The sequence below is a fragment of the Pseudopipra pipra genome, chromosome 28 (genome assembly GCF_036250125.1).
Source record: "Pseudopipra pipra isolate bDixPip1 chromosome 28, bDixPip1.hap1, whole genome shotgun sequence".
Taxonomy (NCBI): Eukaryota; Metazoa; Chordata; class Aves; order Passeriformes; family Pipridae; genus Pseudopipra; species Pseudopipra pipra.
The window spans coordinates 3,834,669-3,856,968 of record NC_087576.1 but is presented as its reverse complement, the minus strand read 5'-3'; the positions used below and the strand labels follow the sequence as shown (position 1 = coordinate 3,856,968).

At 44.2% G+C, this 22,300-nt stretch overlaps 1 long non-coding RNA gene across 5 annotated transcripts; it reads left to right on the top strand.

Moving 5' to 3' along the window:
• Nucleotides 1-12,771: 12,771 nt before the first annotated feature.
• Nucleotides 12,772-16,365, top strand: LOC135403666 (uncharacterized). 5 transcript variants are annotated; one of them, XR_010425456.1, is made up of 3 exons: nucleotides 12,772-13,197; nucleotides 13,261-13,600; nucleotides 14,142-16,365. It is a non-coding gene; the product is annotated as an uncharacterized LOC135403666 (long non-coding RNA). The 5 variants fall into 5 exon arrangements; XR_010425455.1 differs by having other exon boundaries at nucleotides 13,261-14,292; nucleotides 14,387-16,365; XR_010425454.1 differs by having other exon boundaries at nucleotides 13,261-14,454; nucleotides 14,621-16,365.
• The last annotated feature ends 5,935 nt before the right edge of the window (nucleotides 16,366-22,300 follow it).

The window sequence follows — 22,300 nt, the reverse complement described above, 5'->3', positions numbered from 1 at the left end:
CTGCCTATCATTGTTTCAGTCTCCCTTTTAGCTCTGCCCAGACCATACTGAGAAACCACCCTGTGTGTTCTGACTCTGATGTGCTTTCTCGACTGTGATGTTCTGTCTCAGTTGTTCTTTCAGGTCCTGGTTTAACAAGTCAAGGCTCACAAGTTCCAGTTAGGGACTGTCTGTATGGTCCTTGGTTCAGGGCAGTTCTGGTACTCCAGTTTGTTCTGGGGGGTTGTTATTATAATAGTTATTATACCATTATAATTTTTATTTTATTTTAATAGTTTTCCTCATCCTTTACTCGTTTGGGGCAAGTCTCTTCACAGATGAGTTTTTCTTGAGCACACAGGACACGTTTTAGCACCAACAGCAGGTAATGCACTAAACCACTGCCCTGTTTCTGAGGAGAGTTCTGAAAATTTCAAGTGCTGCATAAGGTCTGCCTTACTGCTAGACTTAGGATAAAATCACAGGATTTCTGCACTTTTAATATATTTCTTTTGATTTGGAATGTTTGGGAAATATTTGCTCCACCGAAGGTGATGGAAAAAACCTCAACTCACGGTGATGAAGCCAGTTTATGCACAGAATTTCATCCTGTGTTGTGCAGTGGTTTGAGATTTGGGAATGGAAACTCAGAACAAGTGCAAAGCAAAGTATTTTTAAATAAAAATGAGCCAGAGAATATTATTCTGCAGTGAATATAGTTTCCTTAAAGTATCAAAAATCATTCAGCTCCGACAGATCACTAACCTGATGGTCTGTGAAGTTCTGGAGTTGAAAGAAGTTGGGGTCTCTGAGCATGAAAACAATAGGTGATGATTTCAAAAATACAAACAGCAGCAGTTAACAGTAGTCCAATAAAAATCAAGTGGAAGACAGGCAGTTAATGCTGGACACTGAACAGAAAGGCTGAGTTTTAATTTTGGATGTCCAACTGGTACTGCTGTTGATTTTTAATTTATTTATATTTCTAGCACCACTCTCTCCTTGTTCAGATAATAAAGAAAACTTGGCTGGAGGTTTTACATAGCAATTGCATTTATTCTGCTGTTACCTTTTTAAACTGTAGTTACCACAGCAACAGTAAAATGGCTTAGTTATAATATGAAAACTTTCCATACAGAAGCAAATCTGGTAAAATGTCATGGACTGTCTTGAAGAAATATGTATGTTCCAATAAAAATCACTGGCTGTTCTGGGGTTACAGGAGCAATGCATTAACAATTCTATAGTTAAGTTCTTGTTGGTATCTCCCTTGTAAATCTGCCACAGTTAGTCCTGAAACCAGCCTAAAATGTTGCCCTGCCAGCTCTCAGCTGGGGAACGGGTAAAAACAGCTCTCAAAAAACAAATTGGTTCTATTCAAGGTGAAAAGCAGCAGCTCTTGTTTCTTATCCTTCAGTATGTTCCTACCCACTGCCAGAGGGCAGGGTTAGCTGGGCCACTGGAGAGGAATTCCTCCCTGGGAGGGTGGGGAGGGGCTGGGATGGAATTCCCAGAGAAGCTGTGGCTGCCCCTGGATCCCTGGAAGTGTCCAAGGCCAGGCTGGAGCAACCTGGGCTAGTGGAAGGTGTCCCTGCCCATGGCAGGGGGTGGAATGAAATGAGCTTTAAGGTCCTTTAAGGCCACCCCTGGAGTGCTGTGTCCAGTTCTGGGCCCTCAGCTCAGGAAGGACATGGAGGGGCTGGAGCAGGGCCAGAGAAGGGCAACAAGGCTGGGGAAGGGACTGGAGCACAAGTGCTGTGAGGAGAGGCTGAGGGAGCTGGGGGGGCTCAGCCTGGAGAAGAGGAGGCTCAGGGGAGACCTCCTCACTCTCTGCAACTCCCTGACAGGAGGGGGGAGCCGGGGGGGGTTGGTCTCTTTTCCCAGGCAACCATCAGCAAGACAAGAGGGCTGGGTCTGCAGCTGTGCCAGGGGAGGGTTGGGTTGGAGATCAGGAAGAATTTCTTTGCAGAGAGGGTGCTCAGCCATTGGAATGGGCTGCCCAGGGAAGGGGTGGATTCTCCATCCCTGGAGGTTTTTAAGCACAGACTGGATGTGGCATCAGTGCCATGGGCTGGGAACCACGGCGGGGTTGGATCAAGGGTTGGACTGGATGATCTGGGAGGTCCCTTCCAACCCAGCTGATTCTGTGATTCTATGATTCTTTCCAGCTCCAACCATTCCATGATTCCATAATTCCATATGGGGGCACCTGTGGACCAATGACAAAATGCATGTTTGAGAAGTTGTTTTTTTTTTGTTTCACCTTTGAGAGTCACAGTTGGTAAGTGCTAAAGAAGACCCTTGGTAAGATGGGCCACTCTGGAGCAGAACCAGGGGCTCCCCAGCCCCTCCCTGCAGCCACGGCTGGTGCTGAATGATGAAAGCCCTCAATAACCCCTGACTGCCCCTCCATGGCTCCCTCTGATACTCTGAAGGCTTCCCATGTGTTTATCCTTTTAATGCTGAGCTGGGAGGAGCAGCAGTGCTGTTATTTCTGTAACACAGGTGAGGGGTGAGCAAATTACCTGCAGATTTCTCTTTTTATCTCCCAATAATTGGCTCACGCTGTGAATTTGGAGAGTTTATATCCCTTTTAGTCTTCTCAAGCCATCACCTTCCCCAAGGCAACAATACACAATAGCATTTTTATAGCTAAATCATGGGTAGGAGGGGGAGGAAGGTTGCAGTTATTCTGCCACTGAGGTATTACTGCTCAGAGTATTATTATACTGTGCTTGGAAGTTGCTGAGTTTTTATGCTACCTGTTCCCATGTGGTTATTCACAGCTCTGCCATAAATATAGGAAATTAATCTATATATTTCCATTCAAAGATGAGAATAAGGGAATGAAATTAAATTAAAAAGCTGGTTGCTGAGAGCCACAGCAGAGGAACACAAAAGCTGCCCTGTCTGTAAGAAATCCTCATGGACCCAGCAAAGCCACGTCTGACACACACCTGGGAACCTGTGCCACTGAAATAAAGATTGAACTGTGTTATCCTGCATTTCCAGCCAGACTTCTCAACATCAGGGTTATCACTTGATACTGAGGTGTGTTGGTGTTGATTTTAATAAAGCTGCTAGTTAGGAGAGGTGGTTTTATACAAACAGTGTGCTGATTAGTGGAAATTCTTTGTATTTATTGCAAGGGTGGGGAGGCCCTGGCACAGGTTGCCCAGAGAAGCTGTGGCTGCCCCATCCCTGGAAGTGTCCAAGGCCAGGTTGGACGGGGCTTGGAGCAACCTGGGCTGGTGGAAGGTGTCCCTGCCCATGGCAGGGGGTGGCACTGGATGGGCTTTAATCCCTTCCAGCCCAAACCATTCTGGGATTCTATGCCTGGGTACAGTTTCGACAAAACTCAAGTTTAATGGGAGCTATTTTTGAACTAGATCTCTGTGGCAACATGACACACAAACTGCCACTGGGTTTTTTTTGAAAGCCTTCTTAAACATTTCCTGCCTGAGAGAGTATGATGGAAAATAGGGAGCATTAAACAAGCATTAGGAAGAAATATAGTTCTAAGTTAAAACAGAGACATTCACAGAATCATGGAATCACAGAATCAGCTGGGTTGGAAGGGACCTCCCAGATCATCCAGTCCAACCCTTGATCCAACCCCGCCGTGGTTCCCAGCCCATGGCACTGATGCCACATCCAGTCTCAGCTTAAAAACCTCCAGGGATGGAGAATCCCCCCCTTCCCTGGGCAGCCCATTCCAATGGCTGAGCACCCTCTCTGCAAAGAAATTCTTCCTGATCTCCAACCTAACCCTCCCCTGGCACAGCTGCAGACCCAGCCCTCTTGTCTTGCTGATGGTTGCCTGGGAAAAGAGACCAACCCCTCCCGGCTCCCCCCTCCTGTCAGGGAGTTGCAGAGAGTGAGGAGGTCTCCCCTGAGCCTCCTCTTCTCCAGCTGAACAGCCCCAGCTCCCTCAGCCTCTCCTCAGAGAGCACACTGGGGCAGCAGGATGTCTTTATGTGAGGAAAAAATACCTGCAGTGTTCTGAGATGATCAGTTATGGGGAGACCCAAGTGCCTCTAAAATCAGGAGTTTTCCTGTTTAAGAAAGGAGGACACGTTTAATGGATGGATGGGAGCAGAGAGGCCCTTCCAGGGGATACAATCCCACCTTTGGGTAGATGTGGGAGTCCTGTCCTCACTCCTGGCAGGTGCCATCCCCTGTGGAATTCAGGGCAGAGGGGCAGCAGGAAGGGGGCTGGTCCAGGCTGAGTGCCCACAGTGCCCACGGATGCCCAAGGACAGACCCAGCCCAGCTGGAACTGGGAAGGCACCAAGGATCCAGGGTTTGTGGTGACATTTTGAGAGTCATTTGTGAGCTGTGAGCTGCAGCCTGGGGTAATCCATCACCATCTCTGGGCTCCCTGACAGCTACAGGAGGGCTCTGTCAAGGGGGACACACTGCTGCATTTCATCAAGGGCAGAGCAGGGGGGATTTTTTTGTGATTGCAGAGTTGTGAACAGGCATCTGCAAGGGTTACACCAGCCTTTCTATCCAGCTGTCAGCTATAATTATATTTTTCAGTGTCTGGCTGGATTATAACTGTCTTAACCCAGCCAAATTATCTACAGTCCAACCTATTTACACTTGTTGTTTTAATCTATTTGATCTGCTTACTGGTGAGGGACCTTAATTTAACATGTAATATTATTATGATTATTTAATATTTAAAATTTTTAGGGTTTTTCTTTTTTTTTTTTTTTTTTCTGTTTTAAAGTGTAAAACTCGAGATGAAGAGTTTGGGATTTTTTTTTCCCCTGTACACTTCCTTCAGGCATGGACTCAACATTTTTCAAGCAGCTTTCAAACAGCTTTTTATTTAGGGACTTGTTTGAATACTTTAAGTGAAAAATGCTTTACTTCATTTGGTTAGTGTGAATGGAGTGCATTCTTTCAATGCCAGCTGGGGAAGGGATTGTGTACTGCACTAACTGAAAGGAAGATGAAGATTTCTTTGATTTCTACAGCAGGGATATAATTCAACTATTCAATTTGATCAAAGAAAACTAGACCCACTAAATTTTCTGGACATTTTGGAGTAATTTTTATGAATCTCTGTGTAGGTACATTTTTATTCCCATGTGATTCTTCCGAGACTGAACTTTGGTGGCACCAGTGTGACAGTAAAATTGGATTTCAGTGCTTGCTGCTGTCAAAATGCCCCCTTTCTTACACACAGAGTGATCACAAAAAGACATTTTCAGCCCAAGCAGAGTGTGACACCTGCAGTAATTACCTGCTGTGCAGGGCTGGGGTTAACCTGGGGACAGCTCATTAGCTACGCAGAGCAGTGCAAACCAGCAGCAAGAAGAAAGAAACATAGCAGAAAAAAAAGAAATATAGCAGAAAAAAACCAGTTTCTAGGCCCTGCTGTATCTTTTAAAACCCATGAGTTCCTCCCTTCACCTCCCAACACAGGAGATGTTACAATAGGGTGTTGGAGGAAGGCTCAGGTCATACTAACAACTCTTGCTATGCCTTTATATGCCAGATATAAAGGCCAAGCAAACCCCACACAAAATTGTGTCCTGTTGTGGATCACTCCCTAAAAATCCCTCCCACATTCCCAGGTGAGCGTGTGAATAAAATCCCATGCACTGGCAGGGAGATAAAATTCAGGTGAATGCTGGTAACACCGTGTTGAGCAACTTGCAAACACCTTGGGAACTCTCCTGTCCATGATTATTCATGGATTTGGGGTTTCCTTTGCTCTCTGGCTGTGTCTCAGTACCCACAGCCAGACATCACAAACACTGTGTGGCCCCTTGATGTGTTCTTTGCTCTCCTTCGTTTCCTTGCTGAATAAAACAAGTGCACGTGCTTCAGATAATCCCAGTGTCTCACTGCCATGGCATGGGCAGGAAAGGGAGAAGTCAAAAAGCATTTCTCTCCCCCACGAGGTGTTTATGGAGATCTGCTAATGAGATTTCCCACTGGATAAGGGATGGATGTACTGTCCCCATCCCAGCCAAGGAATGTGCTCACCTCTGGAGCACAAGGACACTTGTGCAGTGCAGGAACTGTCTGCAAGGCCTGGGGAGGGGATGTTCAGCAGCAGGGGATGGCCCCAGAGCTCAGCAGCAAGGGGGGAAAGTCCTCATGCCTGAAAGAGAATTTGGAGGAAATGAGAAGGGCACTTGCATTGCCCAGAGAACACAGAGGTTATTTTCAGAGCAGGGCTTGGATGTGTGACCCCTCCAGAGCTTCCACCTGCCTCAGAGACATTAATCACACGTTTAAGAGCAAATCTGGCAAACAAGGGTTTCTCTGGAGATGGTTTCTCATTGTCAGCAGCAGGAAAAGCAGCAAGAACAACCAGGAAAATCCTGGACTGGGATTTAAAGTGAAGGATTCTTCTTTTCCCTTTCCAGGTGAGTTCCTGGTGACTGCTGTCAGTCCTACCCCTGAGTTTCTTATTCAGGTATAAAAGGAGTCCTTACATTCATAAAAATTTGAACTCTTAGGTTTGGAAGGGACTTTAAAGCCTCAGCTATTTGCTAAACTTTCTCTGACTCTGCTATTGTTTCTTAATTCTATACACAGTCACAAACTGGAACCAGCCTCAACCTCATCTGTTTGAAATGGAATTGATTTTACTCCTTTTGTAAATTCTGTTAATTTTCACTTTGTCTCAAACAAATCACCTTTAAAATCACCAGCAGTAGTTGCTCCAAGCCTTATTTGCCATTTCTCAGTATTTGGCTAATTTGGAGGAAGAGAAATGTGGGGGAAAAGGTGACCAGAAAGTCTTCTCTTAATTTAGTATCTTCTGTTATTTAGGAGAAGGTAGCAGCTCAAATTGCTTAACTGCAGTAAGTTGGTGTGTTAGTGCTGTTTCTGGACTAACATTGCAAGACTGGAAATCCTTTCCCCTCCTTCACAAGACTTTGGTTCCTGTGCTTGGAGCATCAGTGGGCAAGGTAAGGACTGCAATGGTGTTGTCCTCTCTGCTTTACACAAATTTAAATATAAAAGAGGATCCTGAAACAGAACAACTGCTTCAGCCTGGGATTACAGCATTTTTAATGTCTTCCCATTATCTCTAAAGCTGATGGAACAAAAGAAATAAAATAATTCCTAAATGGTAACTGCATCTTACTGAGCTCTTTGAAAGGCTACCTAATTCATTAAGGCCTGGACCAAAGTATTTCAAACTCCATTTGAAAATTCCATCTGTTGCTCTCTGTTAGGAGGATTCATGTGCAGGTTTCCAACATCTCTGATGTGTCCCAGGTGCCTCAGGGATGTGCTGTTTTGTACCCAGGATGTCCAAGGTATAGGAGATGTAAAACCCTAACCAGGATGTATTTTTCCCATTTTAAGCAGGCTTTGTCTCTCTTAGACTTGCAAGCCCTTATTAAAAAATTAAAATAAAAAAATAAAATTCTATTTTTAATCCAGTTTGGGGAAAAATAACACCTCTACTTTTTCATAAAGCTGTTTTCCCAGTTCCATTCCTGAGGTGCACCTGTAATATCATGTGGAAGCAGTTTGGGGGCTGTGAACTGGAAATTCCAGTGTTTAATTATTTCAGCAGAAGGTGCTAATTACAGATATTTGTGGTCTTCCTCATTGCACAGCAGAATTTCTTTTATTAAAAGCAGCTCCAACTTGGAAAAACTCCATTTATTTCCTCTGAGGGCTTGGAGGACATTTGCAAACAGAAATGTAGGCAATAACTAAATGTGATATAATGTGTTTTGAGGTAAACAGCCTGTTTCCTTAAATGTCATCAAAGCATTTGTTGCATCAACAAACGCTCAGTTTTCATTTTTCACAGAAGTTTTAATCCAGGTAAAACAAGAAGTTTAAGGCACATTCCCACATCACCTTGGATCTCTTGCTCTGTAATTGTCTCTTTTAACTGCCAAGTGTGAAATATGTAGGGCTCTCCTAAATTACAGCATCTAGCTTATTCTGTACATTTTCTCACATATTTTTACTCCTTTTCATTATTATTATTATTATTAAAAAAAAGTCTTTTTCTTTCATCTTCACATCCCTGTGGTTCACATGCAATGTCTTCCTTTCTGGTGCTTTATATCTGCTTGGAAAAAGCAAGTATCACACTCTGTCTTAAAGGAAATTATTCAATAAGGCAGAAACAATTTAAATGTCACTGGTGATTTGACACTGATTTTAGTCATTAGTGGGTTTACAATGATTTTAATAATTGGTGATTTTATTTTAAGAGATATTTTACAGAGATTCTACTAATTGGTGATTTTACACTGATTTTAGTAATTAGTGACTTTACAATGATTTTAATCATTAGTGGGTTTACATTGATTTTAATCATTAGTGATTTTACACTGATTTCACTAATCCATGATTTTATACTGATTTTAATGATCAGCACTTTTCATTGATTTTACTAATCCGTGATTTTACGCCGATTTTAATAATTAGCAATTTTGCATTGACTTTAATCATTAGTGAGTTTGCACTGATTTTAATAATCAGTGATTTTACTTACTTTAATAATCAGTGATTTCACGCTCAAACCCCAAGATGATTCTATTTTGCCAGACAGGATATATTGAGAAATCCAGTTTAACTGTCTTGTCTTTCCCCAGATTTTGGAACAGCTCTGTTTGTAATCATTACATTTGATTATCATCAGCACTTTTGCATTAATTTTACTAATGAGAGATTTTACACTGATTTTACTAATTAGAGATTTTACACTGATTTTACTAATTAGTGATTTTACATTGATTTCAATCATCAGCACTTTTGCACTGATTTTAATAATTAGTGAGTTTACACTGATTTTAATCATCAGCACTTTTACCCTGATTTTAATAATTAGTGATTTTACACTGATTTTACTAATCAGTGAGCTTACACTGATTTAAATCATTAGCACTTTTGCATTGGTTTTACTAACTAGTGATTTTGCATTGATTTTAATCATTTGCACTTTTGTATTGATTTTGATCATTAATGAGTTTACACTGATTTTCCTAATTAGTAATTTTACACTGATTTTACTAGTCAGTGATTTCACACTGATTTTTCCTGCTCCCTTACACTTTCTTTCTGTTAGAGTCCTTGTACATGCTCACTGGTATGAAAAGTGGGCCCAAGTGATTGGAAAATGGTCTTTTTGGCTTGTTTTTTATTTTGGGTTGGTTTTATTTTTGCTTCATTTAATTCTTCTGTCACTTGGAATACAGAGATGCCATCAGGGACCACGGTGGCACCTGGGGAAGTGCCCTGGATTTCCCTGTGATTGCATTATCTTAGTGCTGGAGTGAGAAACAGCAGAGCCCAAGCCCTTTGGGGAATCCCTGAATGCTTTCACAACAGATCATTTATTGTCAATAGCCCATCCCTGCTCAACCTGGGTATTTGTCTCTGCTAATTCTCCTAAAAAGAAGAACTGCTACGATGGTGGCAAAGCCAACAGGAGGCACTCCAGCAGTTTTATTCTCCTCATCCCTCCTTGCCAAGAGTGGGAAGATGCTGCTTGGCAGTTCAGAGAACCCACTTTCAACACCCAGGGAGAGTAGGAGACTCCAGGTGCTTTATTTTTGAACGTGGATGTCCTTGGGACACCTCCTTTGCTCTCTGCAAGGCACTGGGGCTGCTCAACACCCTCCTCTGGGGTCAACGAGCTGATTTATCCCAGCTGGTCACTGGAGGGTGTTACACACCAGAAAGGTTTAAAAAGCCCTGCTAAGAGACTTTGCAAGGAAGCTAAAACTGCATTTTGTGGGTCTGCTCAAAGGGCTGAGGGAAGGTTTTGGCCAAGCAGCTGCTTTGGAAAGGATCCACAGCCGGAATTTGGAATGCTGTGGTCTTGCTTTTCATGGCATCACAAAGGCCACCTGACCCACTGTCCAGGCTGCTGTGGCTTTAAATTATGCTCTTAATTGCCTTTCAATAATCTCTGTTTCCCCTCCTTGCAATGATTTGTTGCCTGCCTGGTCCAAAGGGTCAGATCCAAACTAATTCATCTCTCCATGAAACAATGGGAACTTCTGCTGTTGTGAACTGAGAACCAGGAGTGGCAGAATTCTGAGGCCAAATACCTGCTCAGCTGTGCCAGGGAGAACACTGTCCACAGGCTCCCCTGGGATGGCAAAGACAACTCCAACAGCTGCAATACTGGATGATAAAAATGAACAGTGTAATGGCATTATTACTGTCCAAATATGAAGATAATTGCAGTCTCTATCCTCTGTGAGGGCAGCTCAGCAAAAATGATTTTGCATGTCAAAAAGGAGAAGAAACTGGGAACAGCACCCTGAAGACACAGCAAGACAGAATAGATGGCTCTGCAAGAAAGTTCTGAGCTCAGTTTTCTGTGACAGAATCCCTGTATGAGCTTGGAAAAGTCACTTCTGCTCCTTGTATCTCATCTCTTGCTCAAAACCCAAGATGATTCTATTTTGCCACACAGGATGTACTGAGAAATCCAGTTTAACAGTCTTGTCTTTCCCCATATTTTGGAACAGCTCTGATTGTAATGATTACATTTGATTAACAGATATTCTCCCCCCTCTCTGACAGCCACTTGCATGCAAACTTGGTTTTGCCTTCAACAGAACTATGCAGCCCTGGAAATCCTTGCAGCAGGGAAGTCTCTCCAACATAAATAAAAACAAGTGTGGGACTAGGCATGGAATCTTAATTCAATTCAATCACCTTGTAGTTTGTCTTCGCTTTGTGCAGCCCTATATTTAAGATTGTGACATATTTGGAGAGCACGAACCCAATTACTGCATTTTAACAACAGCAACAGTTGCCTTTCTCCAGGTGAGCCTTGTAGGGTTTTTTTTCCCTCACCAGGATCTAACTGGAGCTGAACAATACAGAGCAGCTCCCCCAGAGATCAAGCAGCTCTGCCATTATCTATATTTCATAGTGTCAGCCCATGACAGCCCCAGCCTGCAGAGCTGTCACTCCACTCACTGCTGTCACCCTGCATTCCACAAGGTTATGCTCTGTCTTGAATTAACATCACCTTCTGCTGGTGCCCAGCACTCAGAGATTCCTTGTTATCAAAGTGATCACTATAAGGGGCTTTTTTCTCATCCATCACCCTGTCACTGCACCACTCCCCCTTTTGCCATAGTATCCTTTTACTTAATTCTGAGTTTTTACATGAAGCTGCTTCTGTCAAGTCCATCTTTCTGTGATGATTTGATCACCTCTCCAGATCTCGTGGATTCACTGGGATCCACAGCTGTTAATTAATTTAAATTTCTGGAAGTTCTGAGAGAACAGATTTGGTAGTTGGGCAAAGGTCTGTCTGGTTTTTTGGTTTTGTGAAACACCAGCACACCTTTTCACAACTCTAATCTCAAAATCCCCATGTGAACACTGGCAAACTCATTTAAAAAACCCCACATGTAAACCTGTGGAAAAGCAAGTTTCGCATAAACCTGAATTAACCACAGGCTGCATTTGAGCCATCTCTTGGTGCACAGGAAAATGGCAATAAACCCTTATTACTACCAGTAGCAGAAGAAGAAGCAGTCAGTTCTCGCTCTGCTGAGTGCTGAGAAGATGTCACACTGGTCAGGATGACCTGAATGTGTAGAAGAAATGCAGTTTTGTTCAGGACTCATTGTGAAAGTAGGAAAACAAGGAGCAGGGGAAAGCAAAAGTGGTGAAACCAGTGAGGGGAACAACAGGGTCCTCTTTGAACCGAGTGCCTTGGGGGGACATGGAGCAGGGAAAAACAGGTGACAGGAAGGAAATCTTGTAGAGCTGAAGGATCAGGATTGATCTGTAACTTACAGATTGAAATAGAAAATGAAATAAAATTTAGCTATTTAGCTATGTAAGTGTGACTTTGCAAAATGTAAAACTGCTTAAAAGTTTCTGCCCAAACTGTGGGCAATTAAGATAAAATAGCTTAGAGAATGGGGAAGGCTTTTTAGCACGTAGAAAGGGGTGGGGAACCTGAAACTGTTTGAAATGATAAAACTTTATGTAACTACTCTATAATGGTAAGAATAGGAGGTAAAACTAAGTGTCTATTTAGATAAGGCAGACTGCAAAAAGAGTGTGTGTACAGATAATTTTAAACTTGCTACTTTCGAACTGTATAAAAAGCTATGGTATTTCTTTGCTCAGTGGAGTGCACTGGGGAAAAACACCTGCCCCTTTGCACTCCCCGGCCGTAATAAAAGCGCTTTTCAGATTGTTCAAAGGTTTCTTTGAATCAAAATCAGCTAAAACTGCACTGAGAACACGCGTGTGGCTCCTTGCGCTGCTCCGATTCCAGCCGGCTCGGGGACGGAAGCTCTTCCCCTGAGCTGAGCGGGGGAGGACGATGGGCCCGGGGAGTCCCACACCCACAGGCCCAGGGCTGGGGGGCCCGTGTCGCAGGGGGGGCCCGCGGGGCATCCTGGGAAATGAAGTCCCCGGGTACTCCAGCGCGCGTGCGCGGGGGATGCGCTGCTGTGATTGGTTGGTGGAATCACGTGTTGTGGCGTTTGCCGTCAAAGCGCTTCAGGAAAGAGTTTGGGAAATAAACACCTGAAGAAAAGCACCAAGATCAGTGTTTCCAGAGCCATAGTGCTGTCTGCTCTCCTATATGGATCTGAATCGTGGGTCATCTACAGCCACCATCTGCGACTCCTGGAACGCTTCCATCAGCGCTGCCTCCGAACAATCCTGAACATCCCCTGGTCAGATGATGTGACCAATCCATCTGTTCTAGAACAGGCAGCAGGCCCAAGCATTGAGGCCATGTTGCTGAGAACACAGCTGGGCTGGGCAGGGCACGTCTCCAGCATGAAGGACCAACCACCCCTCCCTAAGATCCTGCTTTATGGGGAACTCGCCACCGGCTGCTGCAAGAGAGGAGCCCCGAAGAGGAGATACAAGGACTGCCTGAAACAACATCTCAGCCTTGGCCACATTGATCTTCATCACTGGTCTGCTCTGGCCTCCAATGGGGAGGTCTGGAGACACCCCATCTATAACGCTGCTGATGCCTTTGAGAACGCAGCAGGGTCACCCTGGAGGAGAAAAGACAAGGCAGAAAGAATTATGTCTTGCAGAATTTACTACCTAAGGAGTCTTTCTGCTGTGCCTTTTGCAACTGGACATGTCTATGTCATATTGGCCTCATTAGCCACCAGCGTGTTTGTAACAAACATGGGGAGAGCCCTTCCCAAATCTTCGTTTGCAAAGCCCAGCCATGATGATGATGAAACCACCCCACAGGTGAAGTGGCAGGTGAGGCAGGCAGTCCTGCAGGTGAGGCAGGCAGTCCTGCAGGTGAGGCAGACAGTCCTGCAGGTGAGGCAGACAGTTCTGCCAGTCTCTGTGAAACACCAGCCACAGCCACCCTCTGCCTGCAGCAGCACTGTGGCTCTTTCTGAGCTCCAGCTGCTGCTGGTGCTGTGCTCTGTGACACTGCTGGCAAATGTTTCCTTCCTGCAGCAGCGTTTGTTCAGGCCACAGCTCTGTAAACACTCATGTAGCAACTGTGTCCGAGTTGGCTGAAATTAATGGAACTACACAAAGCAAAACACACACAGGAGCCTCCCAGAACAGAAACCTGCGGGTTGGCAGTGGTGTTTATTCACATCCACTTCACCACTGTGGTATACAATCAAAGTAATTAAGAAAACGATGGGTAAGATAATGCTCAAGGGTGGTTTTTCCCTTTTTATGCTTATTTTAACATAATGAATTTAGTGGAGTCTGTGATAATCTTTTTTTTTCAACTACAAAATGCCCGAGTTTGAGGGGTGTTGATTAACCTGACCAGCCCGACATGCTCAGCCTCAGTTTCACTGCTTGTTGCAGAAGTGAAAAGCATTTGTCTGGCCAAAGCCTGACCTGCTTTGTCAAACTGTCTCTAGGCTGTTAACACCTCCCAGAATCACAGAATGGTTTGGATTTGAAGCGACCTGAAGGATCATCCAGTTCCTCTGCCTGCCATGGGCAGGGACACCTTCCACTGGACCAGGTTGCTCCATCCTGGCCTTGGACACTTCCAGGGCTGGGGCAGCCACAGCTTCCCTGGGAATTCCATCCCAGCCCCTCCCCACCCTCACAGGGAGAAATTCCTTCCCAGTATCCCACCTAACCCTGCCCTCTGGCAGTGGGAAGCCATTCCCCCTTGTCCTGTCCCTCCATCCCTTGGAAATAGTCTCTCTCCATCTTTCCTGCAGGTTCCCTTCAGGTCCTGGAAGGCCACAATTAGGTCACCCCAAAGCTTCTGTTCTCCAGGCTGAACAATCCCAACTATCCAGCCTTCCCTCCCAGCAGAGCTGCTCCACCCCTCTGATCACCTGGGTGCCTCCTCTGGACTCTCTCCAACAGGTCAGTGCCCTTCCTGTGATGAAATCATAGAACCATGGAATGGTTTAGGCTGGAAGGAACCCTAAAACCTATCTCACTGCACCCCCTGCCACAGGCACGAGCACCTTCCACTCCTCCAATCACAGACCTAAAGGCTGACAGCTTTATTTGGGCACTATCTGGGTAGGTATGGATTGATTTGATTCCTTTATTTTATTAATTTCCCCCTCTTTGTGCTTCTGTGGGTCCATGGCTGTGCTGGCCACGTGATAGGGGCACATGAACACCTGAGGATCCCAATATTTCCATGGGAAATGCAAACACATGTTTAATTCCCACTGGATTTCAGCTCCAGCACTTTTATTATGCCAGCCCTTCAGCTGGAGCTGTGCCCTGCAGCTCCAGGGCTGCAGCAGAAAACAGAGCTCCTGAATCTTTATGGGAAGTCCAACAAACTGGTGAATACTGAAAAACTAGGAGGGAAGAATGGAAGTAGAGCTGCCACTGATGCTGAGGTGACTCCTGAGGCAGCAGGAGGGGGGGAAGCTGTCTTGGAGCGTTATTATCACTTGACCACATGGATGAAGATGGCAGGAAGCTGCAACACTGTCAAAACACCAAAAAAAAAAAGGCATCTACAGAGGTGCAAAGTGGTCAGTCCTGTCCTGTGTGACACTTTCTTGCTGCCAGGGGCAAATATCCAGTGGGAAATCCAGCGCACAGAAGTTATTTGGGAACAAAACACAGCAGCCAACATGTTGCTCCATAAAATTTCTGTTTTCCGAGGCTCAGTAATTACAGTGAGCAGTTCCCAGAGTGCACAGACAAAAGGGAGTGCAGTGAGATGGCACAGCCAGAGTGGCTCCTGTTCCATCCTTTCCAAACATTTTGTGCATCTGTTGGTATTTGAGTTCAGAGGGACTGATCCAGCACCAGCTGATGCTGATGAAAGGATATTCATTATCTTTAGGGGCTTCTGGATTAGCATCAGATTTATTAAACCTTTCAGCCAGGGCCTGGTTGGCCATTTGGGGGTTGAAAGCATCTTGTGTCCACAAGTGTCTTAATTATAAATTATCTACACTGTCACATGTTTGATATTTTGACAGGCTTGAGGACTCTGGGAGTACTTTAGTAGGTGGAAAGGTGTCTAATACTGAAATGGACTTTCAGACAGGAGTGTGTAATGGTCTGCTTTTCAACTGAAGAAAATGCTTGATGTATTTTTGTATTTTTATCCTCTTGTAATGCATCATCTGGGGCATTTAAGCCTAAGTGTGTAGAACAGGAATTGTTCACACAAGATGAGAGGAGCTCTGGACATACAGGCTCAGATCCTGACTCTGCCTTCACTTGACTAAGTCCTAAAATCTGGACTGTGTCTGCAAAGTATGTATATTAATAATTCCTTATACAGGGGGAATATTATGAAACCCTTTATGATTTTAAGATCCTTCACTGGTAAATGTGATACTGAAAGGGTGAATGGAAAATGGAAATATATCAGATATTCCCTGACTTTTTCAAGAACTGCTTTGCAGAATTTAGCCTACAGGGTAACTCCCCATGAAATTTATTATTCACTTAAATACTGCATTGCAAGATTGTTCCAGCTAAACAAAGTGTCCTACTGCTCACTATCAGAGGGAACAGTCTGCTGCAACTACTCCATAATTGTGCTACTAATGTATACTTTATTAAACTCCTGCTGTTTTCTTAACTGCTTTATCTACTAAAAATAGTCTGATTAATAAAATGGATGTCAGATGTATCCATCTTTATGCATTTTCCCCATGGAATTAGACAGTACTAAACAGTAATTTGGATTTTTTCTTTTCCTGTTAGTGTTAAGCAATGTCAGTTATTCTCTGCAGTGGATTGCTGGGAGGATATTGCAAATTTGAATTCAATTCAGGTTGGCAGCAATGAGAATTCAGGTGTTAACTGGTCTGTTGTGTCATGGCAACCATGGAACACATTAGGATGCCACTGGCCCAAGTGAACCCAGTCTGGATGAAGGCCCTTTTCTTCAGTTTTAACCTCACAAAATCTGAAAATGAACGTGCTTGGGAAGCCCCCCTTAAAATCACATCAGCATGACTGCATGCTATGTGTTTAAATTCTGTATTTTAAATTCAGATGGATACAAAAGGGTTGGTGAGTCTGTCCTTTGCCTGCTTCTCTCCAAATCACAGCCATTCTGACAGCGTTTCTCTGGCTGGGTTTGGGCTGCAGGAGGGTTTGAACATGGCTCTGGTGGGTGTCATTATGCAGATTAAAGCAGTATTTCACTCCTCATCTGTGTTACACATTCAGATGTTAACGATATATTGTTTGGAAACTACAATTATGTCACAGGGTATCAGTGAAAGAGTCTCTGCTAAATAGTTCAGTGAGTGCCACACTCCACATCTCAATATTTGTCTGTGTCATTTGAGGCTCTTACAAGTTCCCTGGAGGGTTTTGGAAGGAGAAACAGGACATTGCAGAGGGTTTGATTATCCTCTCATCAGCAGCCACGTCCCTTGGTTGATTTGATGGCATCCCCCCAGTCTACAGTGCTAGAAAATAAAAGGAGGATCAAAAATTCTGCTCACAGAAACAGTGTGTTAAATTAATCCATTAAAATAACACCACTGGCTTTGCTGGGATTACTCCCCAGCATTAACTGGTGCTTTTTTCCCAGTGGAATGTAACAAATATTCAGTAGTCTGAACAATCAGAGAGTAGGTGTCACACAATCCCTCTGCATCTCCCTTGGGAATGGCACATTCCTACTTCAGAGGAACCCCCCTAAATATGAGAATGAGGAACACAATCCTTTGCAGACACCTGCAGTTCTCTGGGGAGGTTCTGCTGCTTCCTTCCCATGTGTTTGCTGACGGAGCTCACACAAAGCAAGTTTTTCCCTGTGAGCATCCAGCAAATGAAAGGGGAATGCAGGTGAACATCAGTTAAGGTTTGGCATTGCCTTAGCTGGGCTCTGGGAGGATCCTGGGAATGCAGGTGAACATCATCTGGGTTCTGGGAGGATCCTGGGAATGCAGGTGAACATCATCTGGGTTCTGGGAGGATCCTGAATGCAGGTGAACATCAGTTAGGGTTTGGCATTGCCTTAGCTGGGTTCTGGGAGGATCCTGGGAATGCAGGTTGACATTAGCTGGGTTCTGGGAGGATCCTGGGAATGCAGGTGAACATCATCTGGGTTCTGGGAGGATCCTGAATGCAGGTGAACATTATCTGGGTTCTGGGAGGATCCTGAATGCAGGTGAACATCAGTTAGGGTTTGGCATTGCCTTAGCTGAGTTCTGGGAGGATCATTCCTATGGGGCTGTCGAGGATGCTGAGAGAGCCTGTTTCCCACAGAGAAGGGAGCCTCCCCCTGCTTGCCTTATTTCACCTGTGGCAGTTTGAGCCACATTAGAAATCCAAAAATCCAATTTCCAGGCTTCCCCCCACCCCTTCCCAATTTCCAGGCTTCCCCCCACCCCTTCCCACAATTTATCCTAACACCGGAGAGAAACTTTCAGGACAGAGGCTTCTGTAGGGGAAGGGAAATTACATACGTTTATTTACACAAATAAATATACTGTACAAACTAAAAGCAGCTATATATATATATATATATATATAACATTTCTGTCTGTCAGTCCTTTCAAGCCCTCCCTTTAACTTTAGTCCAGGAGCAGCCTTTTAAGGCTGATATGTGACACAGTCTCTCCCTCGTGGGAGTGTTCTGGGCTCCTGAACACTCCCTATCCAACCTTCAGCTGTTTGCCCAAGTCCTTTCTCCTTACAAAGTGCAAGAAAGTAGCTTTGAGTCCTTTCTCTTCTGCTGCTGTGTGATTTCTCCCTCTGATACCTTGGTTCTTAGGCTGCTGCAGTGTAGTTCAGCTTATCAAGCATCTGTGTCCTGGAATGTTGATTCCTCCTTTGGGTTTTCGGCTGTCCTGCGTTTCAGTCACTGAAAGGACATCCTCCAGGCCTTTCATCAGTAGTGATGAGGGATATTTTCTCTCCTGTGGTAAATAAATAATTGTGACTCGTGAAACAAATGGGTGATTACATCAAAATAAAACAAACGGATTGTAAAACTTAATTACACCCCCATAAAGAAATGAAGCAGACCCTTACAAGGTCAAGAGGCCCTAAACCTCCCTACTATCCTAAAAATAAAATATGGTTTTTTTAGGTGCCTCTTTGTCCAAGAATGCATGAATTATGACTGGTTGTAGAGAGAACCCTTTTAGCTTTAGCTGTAAGACAACCCATCTATTAAATACTTAGCAAAAACCTGTAGAATGTATATGTATATGATATAATTAATATGCATGAAGTAGCTAAGATAAATACTAAATGTACCCTGTAGTAGGGGTGCAGATTTGGGGAACTGGTCCCCATTTCTGCTTGCTTTTACCATATAATAAACCATTATTCAAAAACTTACAGAAACTCGAGACTTTGTTTATCACATCTCCTAAACAATGACAATTCTTAGCCAAACTGAAGGCTGAATTGTCATGCAGACAAGCACTGCACTAAAGGCTTTGGGGACAGTGTCAGCCCTTCCCATGGCATTTAAAGCACCAGGGAAGGAGGCTGGTCCCTCGCGGGTGCAGCAGGAGAGCTGAGAAGTGCAGTCAAATCCACAGCTCAGCAGAGTCACTTTCTACTTAATAGTTTTAATCTCCTGCAAATGGAGGGTTGCAGCCCACTCTTCAGTGGCTGCTACGCTTAGTTTGCTGCAAGTGCCCCCAGGGATATCATATTTCATCCTGGCTTTTGACATTTTATATTTTAATTAAGCTTACCCTGTAGGAAATAAGATGTTAACAACCAGGCTTCCCTCCCTAACACAACGGGACGCCTGCAATGAAATCTGCTGCCTGTGCCCCTCCAAACCTGCCCTTTTGTTGTGTGTAACATCTCTGGGGAGCCCAGGCAGGCTCTGTGGGAAACATCCAAACCTGCTGCCATTAAAACATGGCTCACTTAATTCCTATCACTGTTATTGCAACTCCATCAGGGGGAGAAGATTTGTCTGGTTCAACTATCATGTCATTCCTGGGAAGTAGAACCAGAAAGCAACACGGATTGTTTATTTGAGATTTATTGTTTTGATTTTATTTGATTGATTGTTTATTTATTTTATCTTACTGAAGATTTGGGGAATAAATTTTTTTGCTTTAAAGGGAGAGTGCCTTTGAAAGTGCAGGGTTCTTGTTTCATTTGTCAGCACCACTCATTTTGGCTCCATCCCAGAGTCAATATTAAGGTTTTCACCCACTTGGCCAGCACTGGAATCTGTTATTTGGCAACTTGGTGTATTGAAAGGGATTTAATCCCTTTTATACCTCTCAGACTCAAACAGGATGAAAAACCCTACAGGGTAATAACTTACAGTGCATCAACTAATAGGTGGTTTTGTGATGCCTTTCATGGGGAGAGCAGGGTAATTCAGTTTGGTTTAATCTTCTTCCAGTGGTGGTTAAATCAGTTTAAACCACTGCTGATGTGGTCTGGGAGTGTTTCCTTGCTGGGAAGTTCCCCTGGGCAGTGCCAGAGCCTGGGGCCATTTGCTGCCCTTCCTCTGCCAAGTGGGGAACGTTGGGATGGCTCAGACCCCTGCACTCCAAGAGCTGGACTATCAGCCTTTTTTCCTGGGCTAGTCCCTGAAAAGACAGAAAACAGCTACAAAAATTCAAGTCTTAAAGAAGCAACATATGAAAACAAGAGATGAGAAGGGACAGGGACAGAAAACATTGGTGAGATGGCTCTGAGGAGTGTGACAGGGACTGATTTCAGCACAGCTTTCTAAAAAAGAACAAGAAGAGGAGTAATTTTGTGTTAGAGTGTGGTGTTTTATCCCGTCCTCGCTGCAGTGATGTGGCTTTGGGGAAATTTGTCCTGTCTTCTGTCCTGGAGCAGGAAAGCTGCTGAAGGAGGAGTTTATCTGTGTGTGGTTTGCAATGTTTACCTCTTGTAATCCAAATACATTGTTCTCTTTGTGTTTTGCACAAGTTTGGAAGATGAATAAGTTGTTGTGGCAGTGAGGAACAACTGTGGCTATGTTTGAGTCAAACTGCAGTGTTGTTCTGTGGGTTTCTTCTTTTGCTTTATGGGAGAAGAGCAATCTCTCTTCTGGGAATCCAGCTAAATATTTGGTGGCCTCCAAATAATTTTCAGCTTTGCCAAATATTTTTGTGTATCAGAGACGTTATTTAAATATTTTCTTTGCCTCCATTTTCCATCTGCAGTGTATGCTAATGCTCCCCTGCAACAAACAGGTGTTGGGAACGTGAATGCATTAATATTTTATGGGAAGGAGGGTGCAGATCTGGTATCAGACCAGGGCAGCAATACAGATACCTGAGGGGGCTACAATGGCTTTATCAAGTCAGAAAACCAGAGCTGTAACAGTGAAGTGCCTCACAGTGCTGTTGTGATCAAGGAAGGAAGGAATGTGACTGACTACTGGGTGATTTTTTTTGCCACATTTGCTCAAGTTTGGCTTTAATTTTTGGAAGCTGAATTAGAGCTCTTGTGCAAACTCCTGGCAAAGCTGGTGGGGATGTGCAGGTTTGTGACACCTGTGTGTTGCTCTGATGGGCTCATCTGAGCTGACTTGTGGTCCTTAGGGATCCTGTGCTTCATGCAGGACATCTGAAAGGGTGACAGAGGACTTCTGAGATGATGACAATTTACTAAAGCTGCTCCTGCCAGTTTAAACAGCATCCTCAAAAGACACAGCACTTTGGTGTGAAGACTGAGCTGCATTGTCTCCCTGCCCTCTTGAACTTGTTTTTCTGATGCTGAACTACTTTGTCTTTCGTTTCTCTGACCTGAAACACTCAGATCACAGATGCTTGAAAGCGATGAACTGGAGTTGCTCGAATCCCCAGCTCCATTTCCAGCCCCACACACTGTGACAGCCTGATTTAGATGTCCAGGTCAAACAATTCTTTGCACTTGACTGCATCAACCATCCTTGGTGCAGTTGTTATCTTCTCTGTTAAGGCTTTTTGTTATTTTGACTGGGCTGGAGGAGGCAGGAAGGGCATTGCCTTACCAGCCTGGGACTAATGTGTGTCACATGTTTGTTGTCACTCTGGTGCCCAGAGCCTTCCAAAACAGTGTGGTTAATACAGCCAGGTGTGACATCATGGGAAAATCACTTTGTGTTGCTTCTTCTGGAAAGGAGAGAAAATGCTTTGAAAGCTTAAAAAAGTAAGAAAGAAAAAAAAAAGAGCAAAGAAGTAAATATAAATCTCTCTTCCATTAGAGCAAAGTAAGGGATCTGATTTCTTCTGGATTTAAATGATTGAATCAGTGCAGCCTGGTATTGACCAAGTCCTTGAATTGCAGATATGGACAGTACTGGCTTTACTGGTAGGCAAACCAGGAAAAAACCATTGACTCTGGTTTCTGTAGTACCTGGACCTAAAGAGCATGCAGAGTTTCTGTGCAAACTTAACTGATGCACCCTGTGTTCATTAAAAATGGTGATTCCCAACCTTTCAATGGGTTACATTCAAACTCTGTGAGAAAAGCACACAGGAAGAAAATCAAAGTGTTGGGATGGATTTCCTCTGAGGAAATTTCAGCTCTGCACACAACTGAATCCCAAATTTCAGCTCTGCACAGAACTGAATCCCCACAGGAATCTTTTATATTTGGATGGGGGGAAGGTCCAGGAAGGATGATTTAATTTACTCCTGACTGTCTGAAGCCCCAGTTGACCCTTCTGGTTATTAAAAATAGGCTATCCAGGATTTTTCTGCCTCTGAATGGATGCAGATCTGGGAATAGATGCTGGGTTTGCTCCTGGGTTCTTTCTTTGGCTGCCAGCCCATGCTTGTCGTAGAGACTGGAAATCCAGGGTAGGTCCTCTTGTTGCTCTTAGGTCTGTGTGATCTTTTTAACCAGGTGATCAGAGCAGATGTGGGTAACCCCAGCCCTGCTGGCTGCCCTCCTGAGCTTGTGCTCTGCTGCCTTTTCCTGGAAAATAACAGTTAACCCCAGCCCTGTC